Consider the following 13,617-nt stretch of genomic DNA (forward strand, 5'->3'; position numbering starts at 1 on the left):
CCCGGAAACCACACACAGAGTAGTAATGAAGCCTCGTGGTGGGGCTGGGATCCAAGTGATGTGACTTTCAGTCTCTGGAACCAAGAGAAGGTTTGGCTGGTCTCTAGTTTCTTCCTTTCTCCCCTTGGGAAGAGAAAGGGAGTGCAGCCCCCTAGGATTCTGGACTTTCTCAGCCTTCCATGGACCCAGAGGGATTGAGGACTTCTCCAAAGCGGCAAGAGATGAAGCAGTTCAGGACTCCAGCTGCAGGTTTGGAGCAAAGGAGTCCCAGTCCTCGTTCTGAAAAATCTTCAATAGAACCTCAGTAAGTGGCACCATCATTCAGACCCCAAAGCCTGGAGCCGTTCTTTGCTTCCCCCATTCTCTGTTTCAGTCATATTAATTTAACAGATATTTATTAAACACCTACTATATGCCAGGCACTATTCTGGGAGTTCTGTTCCATAGTGAACAAAACAGACCAAATCCCTGCCTTCCTGGAATAAATACACACACGTTTTATGTTTGTACGTTATGTGGACTTGGCAGATGGCAGTAAGTACTACACGGAGAAATTAATCAGGAAAATGAAGCAGAGACAGGGAATAGGAAGTGTCTCATTTATCCAAGGCGGTCATGAAAGAATTTTCTGATAAGGTGACGTTTGATCAGAACCCCGGGGGGGAAAACCATGTTGATACCTGCTCTCCTGATATCTGAGGAAACATCTAATACAAAAGGCGGCCTCACACCTGGCTTGTTCACAGAAGGACGAGGTGGCCAGTGCGGCTGGAGAGGCGGAGGGAGGAGAGATGGGGCCACAGCACAGACAGCCTCCCCCGCCACGCTTAGGCTGTGGGCTTTTCCTCTAAGTGAGAAGGAAACCTGTTGATGGTTTCCATCCTTTCTCGCCACCTCCACCTGGCTCACCCTCGTCCAAACCCCCATCATTTCTCCCCGGGGCCACAGCCTCCTAACTGACTCAGTACTTCCACCCTTCGCCCTTTCTAATCCTTCACCCCAAGGCAGCCAGAGTGATCGTTTGAGGACATGCATCAAATCCTGTCACTCCTTGTTGAAAATCTTCCAGTGGTGTTTGTTCCTGGCCCGTGACCCGGCCCCCCCCCCACCCTTGCTGTCTGTCCCCATCTCTTACCACCGTCCCCTTCACTCCACTCCAGCCCCACTCACTCCTGAATGGTCCTTGAACAAGTTAAACACCCTGCCGTCTTCACACTGACTGTGTTCTCTCCCCGGGATGCTCAGCCCCCTGACACCCTCCTGACTTGCCCTCCCCTTCATTTAAACCTGGGCTCAGTCACTTCTTCCGAGAAGCCTTCCTTCATCATCCTATCCACGTCAGCAGCATCTCCCACTCTCTGTCCTCTTACCCCACGTCCTATTTCTTCACAGCACTTTTCACCCCTGGACGTCATATTGCCTATTTACTTGTTTACAGTTGGTTGCCCCTTCTAAAATCATGCCTGGTATATAGTAGGGGCTCAGTAAATATTTGTTGAGTGAATGAATGAGTAGTGGAGGGAGAGAAATTATTCAGGTATTGACACAAATGGACAACCACAATGGTAATGAATCAATATCTGGTGCAGGGGAGCCTGTGATAAGGAATCCTGACTTCATCAGCAAAGGTAGGGTTGTCTTCCTTGTGCAAATAATGCTCCAGCTGAGATCTAAGAGGCTGAGAAGGAGTTAACCACGCAAAGAGGGGAGGGATGACTGGTCCAAGCGGAGGAAACAGCATGTGCAGCAGCCCTATGGCGGGAGGGGCCTGGGAAATATGAGTCATAGGGAAAAGGAATGGAGACAGTGGGAGAGAGCATGATGCAAGGTGAGCTGGAAAGGTAAGCAGGGGCCAGAGCAAGAAGCGCTTTGCAGACCCTATTGAAGAATTTTGTCTCTTTCCTAAGCAGCAGAAGAAGAGGAAGCTATTTAAAGGTTTTGTGGAGATGTGTGTTGAGGAGAGTGGGGAAGGGGACGGAGTGGGAAGTGACATAATCAGGTATGCATTTGTTTTCTTTTTTTATTTATATTTTATATACCCCACGGCTTGCACAATTTTAGTTCCTCAACCAGGGATCGAACCTGCACCCTCGGCAGTATGAGCGCAGAATCCTAACGACTAGAATGCCAGGGAAATCCCCAGATAATACATTTTTGAAAACCTCTGTCTGACCGCAGTATAGAGCAAGGATGAAGGAGCACATGGCCGTGAATAGACCAGTTGGAGGGCTGCTTGCATGGTCTAGGGGAGAGGTGATGGTAGCTGCATCTGGGAGTTGAGGTGGAAGCAGAGAGAAGTGGATGGACTCAAGATGTAGTATTTAGAAAATAAAATTGACAGATTTGATACCAAATTGGATATAGGGAATGAAGGGTCTCAAGGATAACTCCTCGGTTTGCGGGTTGCATAACTTGATTGATTAGAGTGTCTTTCACTGAGCTATGAAACATTGCAGGTGCGTCTTCTTTACAAGAGGCAATAAAGATTTCTGTCTGAACATGTTGATTTTGAGGAATTTTTGAGCTATCTAAGAAGGGAGGATAGTAGTCAGTAGGGAGCGAGGTCTGAGTTGGAGCTATAAACTTGAAAGCTGATGTTATGTAGACGGTCATTGAAGCCTTGGGCTCTAACTCACCCAGGGAGAGTAGAGAGTGAGACATAAAAAAGAACTAAACCACTCTAAAAAAACACGGGGGAAAATAAAGAACAAAGACCTGCTCGTGTAACTGCAACATTTACCAGCCAGGTGGAAGCAATGAGCCAGCAGACATTACTGAGAAAGAATGGCAAAGAAGGGAGGATAAACATCTGGAGAGTGTCAGGACCCTACAGCCCAAAGAAGAACATGTTTCAAGATGGTGGAACCCATCACCTGGGTCAAATGCTGCTGAGAAGTGGGAGAATATGATGCCTGAAAAATTTCTGTTGGATTTAGTAGCATGCAAGTCATAAATGACTTTAGTGAGAGATGTTTGCTGGAGTGATGAGGCCAGAGGCAGACTCCAGTGGGATGGGAGAAGAGGAAAGTATGGACAATGTGAGACGGACTTTGCAAGACTTTGGAGGTGAAAGAGAGTGGAAAGATTGAGCAGAATCTGGGAGTGAGAGTATGAGCGGTTGACTGACTTCGTTGTGCGTTTTCCTTGAAGGGATAGATTTCAACATGATTAAAGGCCAATGGAAAGGATCCAGTTCAGAGCAAGAGACTGAATATACTACAAAAAGAAGGTATTGTTAATAATATAAAATATTGGAGAAAGCAAGAGGAGAGGATGGGATCAAAGTCCAGGTAGAAAGATGGGCTTTAAATGCAAGGAGAGACTGTTTTGTCGTAAGAGGAGGAAAGGGGCATAGGATGGTCCTAGACAGACAAAGTTTATAACCTTGGTACCTATGGTAGATATTTATCTCCTTATTTTCAGTGGAAGGAGAATTGGACTAGGAGGCAAGAGATCCTGACTTTTATATAGGATCTTCCCCTAAATAGATTCACAGCCTTGGGGAAGTTCTCATTTCTTTGCCCATTTTTAAAGGAAGAGTACTCTATTAGATGATCTCTAGGATTTCTTACAGCTGTGCTTATTCTAAGTAAATCAAGAGAATGTGAAATTCAAAATGGTAGAAAATTAACAACCTGAAATGTTTACTTTTTATTGTTTTCAAATGCAGTGCTCACTTCCAGTTCAAGGTGATAGACCTAGGCAATGTATTTAATCTCATCTTCCCTCCCAAATCCCACTAAAATGCCCAAAGAAATATACAAATAAGAAAAAAATCCAGAAAAAAAATCCAGAGCAGTGCTAGAAAGCCCAAAAAGGTATCACCTTCAGACCAGATAAATATAATGGCTAATAAGTTATTCAGTACTTCCGGTGGGCCAGCTACTGCACTAAACAATTTACATGTATTAAACCACTTAAATAATTCTACAAGGTAGGCACTATTATTATCCAATTTAAAAAATGAGTAAACAGAGCCACAGAGAGGTTAAGAGGTTGTCCAACCCAGGCAGTCTGACTCTAGAGTCTATACGCTCAACCACCATTGTGTGACCTTTCAGAAACAATAGGATATTTCTAGAAATTATTCTGTGGAACCCACATCCTGCTAACACAGGAACAGGAGAAGGATATTGGAGAAATAATTATGAATCCTCCAAATAGAGCCCCAGAAAAACTCAGAATTCGCAGGGGCTAGGAGCTAGAGTGAGTCATGGAACAGAAAGTAGAGAAGCTAAAGGTCTGCCAAAGCAGCTGGGCCATTCTCCAACTCTGTGCACAGTGTCTTGCTGTAGTGTTCAGCCCTGGCCATAGCCAGTGAGAGCAGCTTTCTAAATAAAGCCCTTCTTGTGCACAGAAAGGGAGCCCAGCATCGACTCTGTGGTTGGAGAGAGAAGTGGGGTATGTCCAGGTAATTTGGGGACCACCATAAGGATATGGAGACAAAGGACATGTTGGCACAGCAGTTAAATCCTCTAAACTTTCCACATGCTTCATAAATGGGAACCCTCCTGTTGGTACATCCTAACCATTCACCCACACAGCTCTGTCACATTCCGAGAGAAAACCTGTCAGGTGAATAGTGATTCACAACTGCTGAGGACTCCAACCAGGTTACCAAAATGTAGCCAAGTCCTTCATATGAATGGCTTGTCACCAGACATTTCAGGAAAATCAACAGCACAATGGAGAAACACTAGGATGAACAAGAAAACAACTGACTTCTGAGGGAAAAGTTAGTGTGGAAAATGTTTTTTAAATTCTACCTTATATCTCGAGAGATGTCTAAGAGAATATTGCATCCCTAGAACAAAATTAGCCTGCTAAGAAGAAGTCGTCAGAGAATAAGACAGAGTTACAAATGGGAAACAATTGCTGAAAATAAAACAGGTCAATCGCAATGGGCATAACTTGAAAATGGTCTTAGTAGCTTGGAAGCCAAGTCATGGAAGATCAGTAGGACAGACTACAGACAACAAATGAGTATTTCATATTTTTATAGGTTTCAAATCAGTAGGAAACAGGTGGGTGAATCATTTGATGGTATCAAGACAACTGGCTATTCATTTGGAAATGAATTAATTTAGAGGCATATCTAAAAGCTCAGTTATCCCCTTTCTCTCCTGCTTCAACTTCTCAATCTCTACTGGATCATTTCTATCATTATCCCAACCACCTCCATTTCCATTCCTTTCTTCCCCTTTGCAGCAACACTTCTTGAACTTGTGGTCCATGGTTGGTCATCATCTCTACATCTCACCTTTCCTTTCCCACCTAAACTCAGTCCAGGAGGGTGTCCATTCTCACCACTCCAACGTATCTGCTCTTGTCAAGGTCGCCAATCACTTCAACGTTACTAAATCCAATGACATCTCTCTGTCCTTGTCTTACTCGACCTCTTAGAGGTATTTAGCAGGGTTGATCACTTTCTGCTGTTCTTCAAACATCCTCCTCTGGGCTTCCATGGCACCGCTCTCTCCTGTTTTTCTTTGACTTTGCTGCCTCTTTCTTCCCAATCTCCTTTGCTCAACTTCTCAACCTTGGGTTACCTCAGGGATTGATTAGTTCTGGCCTCTCTCCTCTGATGCTGTAATCTCTCATTTGATGATCCCAGCCTCAGAGTCATAAATATCTTCCATGTAACGATGACTCACAAATTTACATCTCCAGCCCAGCCCTCTCCCCTAATAGGCACCACAAACAACATATGTTGAAAACTGAGCTCTGAATTCCCCTCACTCCAACTGTTTCTCATGTTTTATGCAAAAGTAAATACCATAAGAGTTAAAGATAGAAACATAAAAATTAAACTATTAAACTACAAAAAAGAATATATAGAAACATATATATGGGAAATATATTACAATAAGTATCATACTGAGATAGGGAAGGTCTTTCTAAGCATGTCACAAAGCTCAGGAGACATAAAGGGAAAGATTTCCCAATTGACACACAAAAAACTTCTGCATGACTAAAATCAACATAAAGTTTGAAGACCAAGGGCAGAATGAGATATACTACTTGCAGTACTTATCACAAATGACTACTATCTATAATAGAAAAAGAACTTCTACAAAGCTTTAAGAAAAGCCAAGCAAGTCAATAGAAAACTTGACAAAGGATATGAAGAAGCAAATCCAAGAGGAAGAAATGTCAAGTGATGAACAGAAGCTTCTCTTCCTTAGTTATTAGGGAAGTACAAATTATAATGAAGTACCATTTTCAACTATCAGATTGGCAAACACTTTAAAGGTCAATAACACTTAGTATTAACAAAAATATGAGGAAACTGCACAGTTTCACACACCGTTGTAGTGAATGGTGTTGTGAGTTCAACATTTCTATAGGGCAATTTGGCAGAATCAATCAAAGTTTAAAATATATACATGATTTATAATGCAGCACCACTACTTTATGAAATCTATTTTAAAGAAATACTAGAAGACATTTAAAAATCAACTTGGTCACTTCCCTTGTGGTCCAGTGGGTAAGACTCCATGCTCCCAATGCAGGGGTGCCCGGGTTTGATCCCTGTTTGGGGAACTAGATCCCACATGCATGCCACAACTAAGAGTCTGCATGTGGCAACTAAAAGATCCCATGTGCCGCAACTAAGACCTGTCACAGCCTCAATAATTAAATAAATATTTTAAAAATAAATAAATTTAAAAATAAAAGGGTGAATTTTATTAAAAAAATCAACTTGCATTTAACAAAAACAATGTTCTGATTTATAATGAGATAACTACAAGTCAAATGTGAAGTTTCAACATGAACACTATTCATCTGTGCAAACCTCCAGAGAGACTGATAACACCGTTGGCCTTTGCTTAATTTAAAAACAAAACAAAACTAAACCAAACTAAAGAATGTCAATCTATAGAGAGGTACAGTAAAAAAATTCTCTTTTTATTGGATGGGTAGAGCCTGCAGCTATTAAATAAGCAAAGGTATTCTCAGGGGGAGGGAGGCCAGGGGATATTTACCTAAAGTATTTATTAAAATTTTATTATAGTTTATGGTAGGAAATGAAACACACTCGTGTCCCTGCTCCTTTGCTCTTTTATTAATGAATTAGGATTCCCATAATCTAAATTCACAGTCCAATTATAGCCAAGTGTTATCCAAATCTTTTCCTATCATATTTATTTAGTAAAACTAACACACCCATTAAGACTGCATTATCTAAAATCAGTGTTTCCTTTGCAATGCTCCGCAGCAAAGCCGATGTGTTCATTACAGTTGTGTTAACAATCAACGTCGATCGCCACGTGATCAATTTAGTTTCAGCTGACACCACCATGAGAAGCGCCCTCCCTCTCCTGTTATTGGCATGCCCGACACATGCATCTTTGCAGCTCACATACTCTTCCTATGAAGATTTTCCTGACTACCCCCTGCCATATGGAGAAAGGATCAGTGCTTCTTTATGGTCCCACTGCTTCCAGGCCAGCCTTCTATCAAGACCGGCAGCACCAGCAGAACCTGGGAAGCTTGTTAGAAATGCAGAATCTCAGGCTCTACACCAGACCTACTGAATCACAATCTCTGGAGGTGAGGCCCAGCATTTTAACTAGTTTTTCAGGTTTCTCATGCTAAAGTTTAAGAAGCACTAACCTAAGTGTACTTGACCAGAGCCTCATCAGTCTCTGGGTACAAATGAAGTCACATTTACAACACTGCTCAAGTGACACTAGCTCCCTTGATCACCCACATTTGCAGGACTCCCAAATCCTTTCCAGGTCTGCTCCCTTCTCCCCAAAGTATTTCTGGGAGTGTGTTCACACATGATCCAGAGTTGATCAGGGCAGCTGCTCACCTCTGATATGCCTGGTCTCCATTGCTGTTCAGCAGGCAACTTTTAAGCTGATAGTTCTGCATAAGCCACTTAAAAGCTAGTCCAGTCCCCCAAGTGAGCAAACTGTGTTTTGGCCTGGTGGAGTGAGATGTGGGTAACTGCTGGTCACAATGGAAGGCTAAACATGTTATTATCTGCCCTACAACTTGCATTGATCAATTGAATTGCCCAGCCAAAGGCAACTTGTTTGCATCTCTCCAATTGAAATAGCTTACTCAAGGGTTTCGACCTGTAATTATCCTCTCCTCTCTTGCACATCCATTTCTCTGCAGCATCCCATCAGCATACAAGTGATATATATATATATATGTGTGTGTGTGTGTGTGTGTGTGTATGTGTGTGTGTGTGTGTGTGTATATACACCTACTTTTAAAAAAAGACTTCTAGTTCTGGTCTGGCATGTAAGAAGCTTGGAAGTCACCACTGAATCCTAACAATAAGTAAAAAGCTAAACAAACTAAAAAATCAACTCTTCTTAGATTCATAAGAAAACTGAGGTCACAGGGCAAACCGCTGCTCCCAAATTGAAGAGACTGACTGAATTACAATTTACTAGAGCAGAAACCACTGAGGGAAGTGGTGCTGGGGCAGGAAAACCTGAACTGTAATCGACAAATTGCTGGAGGCTCAGTATAGACAAGTCTGAGAGATAAAATACTCCAGGGGGACCTAGTCATCAGTGAGTGTCCACATTTTATGAGTTTTACCTCCAGGAGCTCGACCAGGTTCTCACAATAAATATGCGAGAAAAATCCCCTCCTGCTTCCAACAGGTGGAGGGGAAAAGGAACCATTCTGAAATACACCAGAGCACCCTGTTTTTCTTAACAAGGTCTACCCTCAAGAGATACTAGTTAACCAGAGCCTAACCTACTGGGGTTTTTAGTGGAGCCTAACTGACCTAAGGGAAGGGAAATACTCAACTCCAGCCCCCTCTAGCCATCCTGTCCCACCTAAGGGGGAAGAAAAAGCTGAGAAACACTTGTGATGTTCACAGTCCAGAGGCATAGGCTCACTAAAAGACTGAGACCTAATCATAGGACTGTAGAATGCCTCCCCTCCCCCAACACCTTACCAGCATACCACTAAAGTCCTATTTATCAGAGCTCCTTTCACCTCATACATCATGTCCAGATTTCAAGAAAAAATTTCAAGGCATACTAAAAGACAAAACACACAATTTCTGGGTTTTTTTTAAATGATCCTCTCAATAGAGAAAAAAATATTTAATAAATTTCAACACACATTCATTAAAATAACTTCAGAAAACTCAGAATGGAAAAGAACTACCTTAATTTGATAAAGGGCATCTGTAAAACACTGACATAATAATTAATAATACATCAAAACTCACAATTTGAAGAAACAGAGCAACCATTGGAACCAGATACAGCAGGGATGTTGGAATTATCAGACCAGGAATTTAAAACAACTATGACTAAGTTGCTAAGGGCTCTAAATGGATAAAGTAGACAGTGTGCGGATAGATGGAAATTCTAAGAAAGAACCAAAAAGAAATGCTAGAGATCAAAAGCCCTGTAACAGAAATGAAGAATGCCTTTGGTGGGCTTATTAATAGACTGAACACAGCTGAGGAAAGAACCTCTGAGCTTGAGGACATCTCAGTAGAAACCTCTAAAGCTGAAAAGCAAACAGAAAAAAAAGACAGGGGAAAACCCCAACAATATCCAAGGACTGTGGGACAACTACAAAAGGTGTAATACACACGTAATGGGAATATCAGAAGAAGAAAGAAAGGAATTATTTGAAGCAATGATGACTGAGAATGTCCCCAAATTAATGTCAGACACCAACCCACAGATCCAGAAAGCTCAGACAACACCACCAAGCAGAATAAATGCTAACAAAACTACACTTAGGTATATCAGTTTGCAAATGACAAAAAATCTAAGATAAAGAAAAAATTCTGAGAGAAGCTGGAGGGAAAAAACACCTTACCTACGAGTAGGAGCAAAGATAAGAATGATATCTGATTTCTCAGAAACCACGCAAACAAGAAGAGAGTGGAGTGAAATATTTCGTGCTGAGAATAAAAGTCTACCAATCTACAATTCTGTTGCCTGTGAAATTATCCTTCAAAAGTGAAAGACAAATAAAGACCTTCTTAGACAAACAAAAATATGAAGGAATTGCTGCCAGTAGACCTGCCTTATAAGAAATGTTAAAAGAAGTTCTTTATTTTATTTTTTGTAAACTATTTAAATTTATTTATTTATTTATTTTTAGCTGCATTGGGTCTTTGTTACTGTGTGCAGGCTTTCTCTACTTGTGGTGAGTAGGGGCTACTCTTCCTTGCAGTGCAAGGTCTTCTCATTGCAGTGGCTTCTCTTGTTGTGGAGCACAGGCTCTAGGCACGCAGGCTTCAGTAGTTGTGGCTCGTGGGCTCTAGAGCGCAGGCTCAGTAGTTGTAGCACACGGGCTTATTTGCTCCACGGCATGTGGGATCTTCCCGGACCAGGGCTTGAATCTGTGTCCCCTGCATTGGCAGGCAGATTCTTTACCACTGTGCAACCAGGGAAGCCCCCCCATTCTCTTCTTAAGCCCCTCCACTTGAATTTACTCTCCAGCACTCTGCTGAAATGGCTCTACACAAAGATCACCAGCCACCTCCAACTTGCCAAATGCAATGATCAATTCTCTGCCCTCCTTTTCATCTCCTCACAGCTGATCACTCGTTCCTTCCTGAAATACCTTCTTCTCCTGGCATCCAGAAACCCACACCCTCCCCCTTTTTCCTCCTGTCTCACTGAGCACTCATTCTCAGTCTCTTTTTCTGATCCCTCCTCCCCTGTCTCAGCTGCAAATGCTCATGTGTCTCAGGGCTGGGTCTGGTCCCCTCCTCTCATCTCTTCACTGTCTCTCCTGAAGTCTCCTCATCCAGTCCCCTAGCTTGAAATATTATCCCTATGCTTATGTCACTAAGTTGAAATCTCCAGCTCCGATGTCATCCCTCAGGTTTAGAATCATACATCAGGTGGCCTATTTGCCCTCTCCCCATGGATGTCATACGGACATCTCCAACTTAACATGGCCTCCTCTCTTCCTCAAACCTGTTCCTTCTCCCATCTTTCTTTCTACAGTTAATAGCACTACCAATCACTCAGTTGCTCGGGACAAAATTCTAGAAAGTCATTCTTTTTTTTTTTTTTTTAACAGTCTTAATCATTTATTTACAAAGACATGAACTTGTTTCTATTTGGGAAAATAGACTAAGTGACACAACTGGAGAAAAAATAGACTAAGTGACACAACTGGAGAATACACTTATTACTAACAAAGCAGATTAAGAAGGAATAGGCACATAGTAAAATAACTTCAATATAGTTAATGTGAACTAGAGAAATTTCCCATTGTAAGTAGCATTGAATCTACCAGCCTCACCACCACTATCATTGCTACTAAAAAACGAAAACACATTTGACTAGAAGGAGAATTGGTTTTTAAATACGCTTACAGAATAAATTTTGTCAGTATTCTGCCGGGTATTCAGAATCTAAATCATTCGCCAAAGAAGCTATTCTAAAATCTTAAACTTTCTAGTCAAATGAGAAAAGAAAAGTAAAAACACGAGCAAACCTCACTTTTTTGTTGTTCATCCCTTGAACTATTAATAATTGCATGAAAAGTTATTGCAAATTATTAGGCATGTAAGTCCATAATATTTCCCACTCTGTTAGTTTATTTGAAGCCCGTTACCAGACATGTAGATTCTCAAAGGAAACTTTGTTTACTTACCATGATTATCAGTCGTCAGGTGAATCACCTAAAATCAGAATGTTTTGCCGTGCCCCTTCCGAATCACTTAATCCCTACCAAATTCCGATGAAAGAAAATGATGGCTCTTGGAGACTATTAGGAATAATTATCCCTTCTACAATCTATAATTTGATCTTGGATAATTATGTGATGTAACAATAGAATAATTAGACTTCTTTCTCTCTCTGCATTTGTGTGTGGCATAGTCATGCCACATTTGCTAAATATATTTTTAAATGACCTATTAAAATTAGTCAGCTCTATAAATGTCATGGCTAGGAAAGGTTTAGATAATTGCGATGCATGTGGTGCTCAAGATTGTATTTTAGTTTCCTTCCTTAATACTGGAAAAATTAATTCAATAAAAACTTTTATACCAAATTAGTTCAATGGGCTAGACACTGCTGGGAGATAAGTTAGCAAACCTGACATGGAAATCATTATGGATCACACAGCCCTGGAGGAGAGAAAGACATTCCTCAAAAACCACACACATAAATACATATTTACAAACTAGGATAAAAGTGATGAAAGAAAAAGCATAGTCTTCTGTGAGAGTATAACAGGATTTCAGAAGTTTTCCCTGAAACAGCCATCTGTGAAGTGAGATTCTTTTATTGTTATAAAATATATGTAACTTCACATTTATCATTTTAACCACAATTCAGTGGCATTAAGTACATTCACCATGCTGTGTAACCATCAGCACTATCTATATCCAAAATTTTTCATCTTCCCCAACAAAACTCTGTACCTATTAAGCAATAATTCTTCCTCCCTCCCTCCCAGCCCCTGGCAGCGTCTATTCTATTTTCTGTCTCTATGGATTTGCCTCTTCTAGATACCGCATAAAACTGGAATTGTACAATATTTGTCCTTCTGTATCTGGCTTATTTCACTAGAAAGTCATTCTTGATTCTTCTCTTGCCCTCAATCCCCTCATCCACTCAATCAACAAATGCTATCACCTCTCCCAGCAAATTATATCCAGAATGAATGCAGTCGTTTCTCACCATCTCTACTGCTATTCGCCTAATCGGAACAACCATTACCTCTCACCTGGCCCAGTGCAACAGTCTCTCAGGGCTGCCCTTTTCCTCCATTGTTTGTCCTCCTCTCAGCAGTCAGTGTGATCTTTCTGGAGCAGAAATCACATCACGTCACCCCTTTGCTTAACAGCTCCAAAGGCTTTCTTTTGTATAGCCTGTTTCCAACAGTGTGTTTTTCTGTGTTGGAAATTACTTAATAAGTAATAGGGGACTGATGTGGGGATAACACAGAAGTTGTGCCGGTTAACATGCCATTTTTCTAGCATGCTAACATTTTGAAGCGACCTGTGGCCAACTTCCTCACCATTAAAAAGGCCTGGGACTTCCCTAGTGGCGCAGTGGTTGAGAGTCCACCTGCCGATGCAGGGGACACGGGTTCGTGCCCGGGTCCAGGAGGATGCCACATGCCGCGGAGCGACTGGGCCCGTGAGCCAAGGCCGCTGAGCCTGCGCATCCGGAGCCTGTGCCCCACAATGGGAGAGGCCACAACAGTGAGAGGCCCACGTACCGCAAAAAAATAAAAAATAAAAAAAAATAGGCCTGAGCAATATACGAAGACCCTAAGCAAAAAGCAGGAAATCTGCAGAGACTTTCCTTTAGTACTAGTGTGGCTGCTTTAGTTCTTTCAATAGTGGCTGTGGTCTTTTCTGTGGTAAGCTATCTGTCCAAGCTGTGAGTACAGATGAAGAGAAAGATGCTGCAGAAGCATTTCTCCCATGGTAAAATGATGAAAAGTAAAAAGGCTATGTCCTGAATCATTTATTTAGTTTCACTGAGGATTGTCTTTATTAGAAGTGAATGCCCTCAAGGACTCATATCTTGGAGGAGGAAGCTGACCCAGGGTTTAATACTGTGAAGGATTAACTGGTGGGGATACAGGACACAAATGCCATAGAGACATAACTCCACTATTACTACCATTGGAATTGCTGTT

Source organism: Mesoplodon densirostris, chromosome X (genome assembly GCF_025265405.1).
Source record: "Mesoplodon densirostris isolate mMesDen1 chromosome X, mMesDen1 primary haplotype, whole genome shotgun sequence".
Lineage (NCBI taxonomy): Eukaryota > Metazoa > Chordata > Mammalia > Artiodactyla > Ziphiidae > Mesoplodon > Mesoplodon densirostris.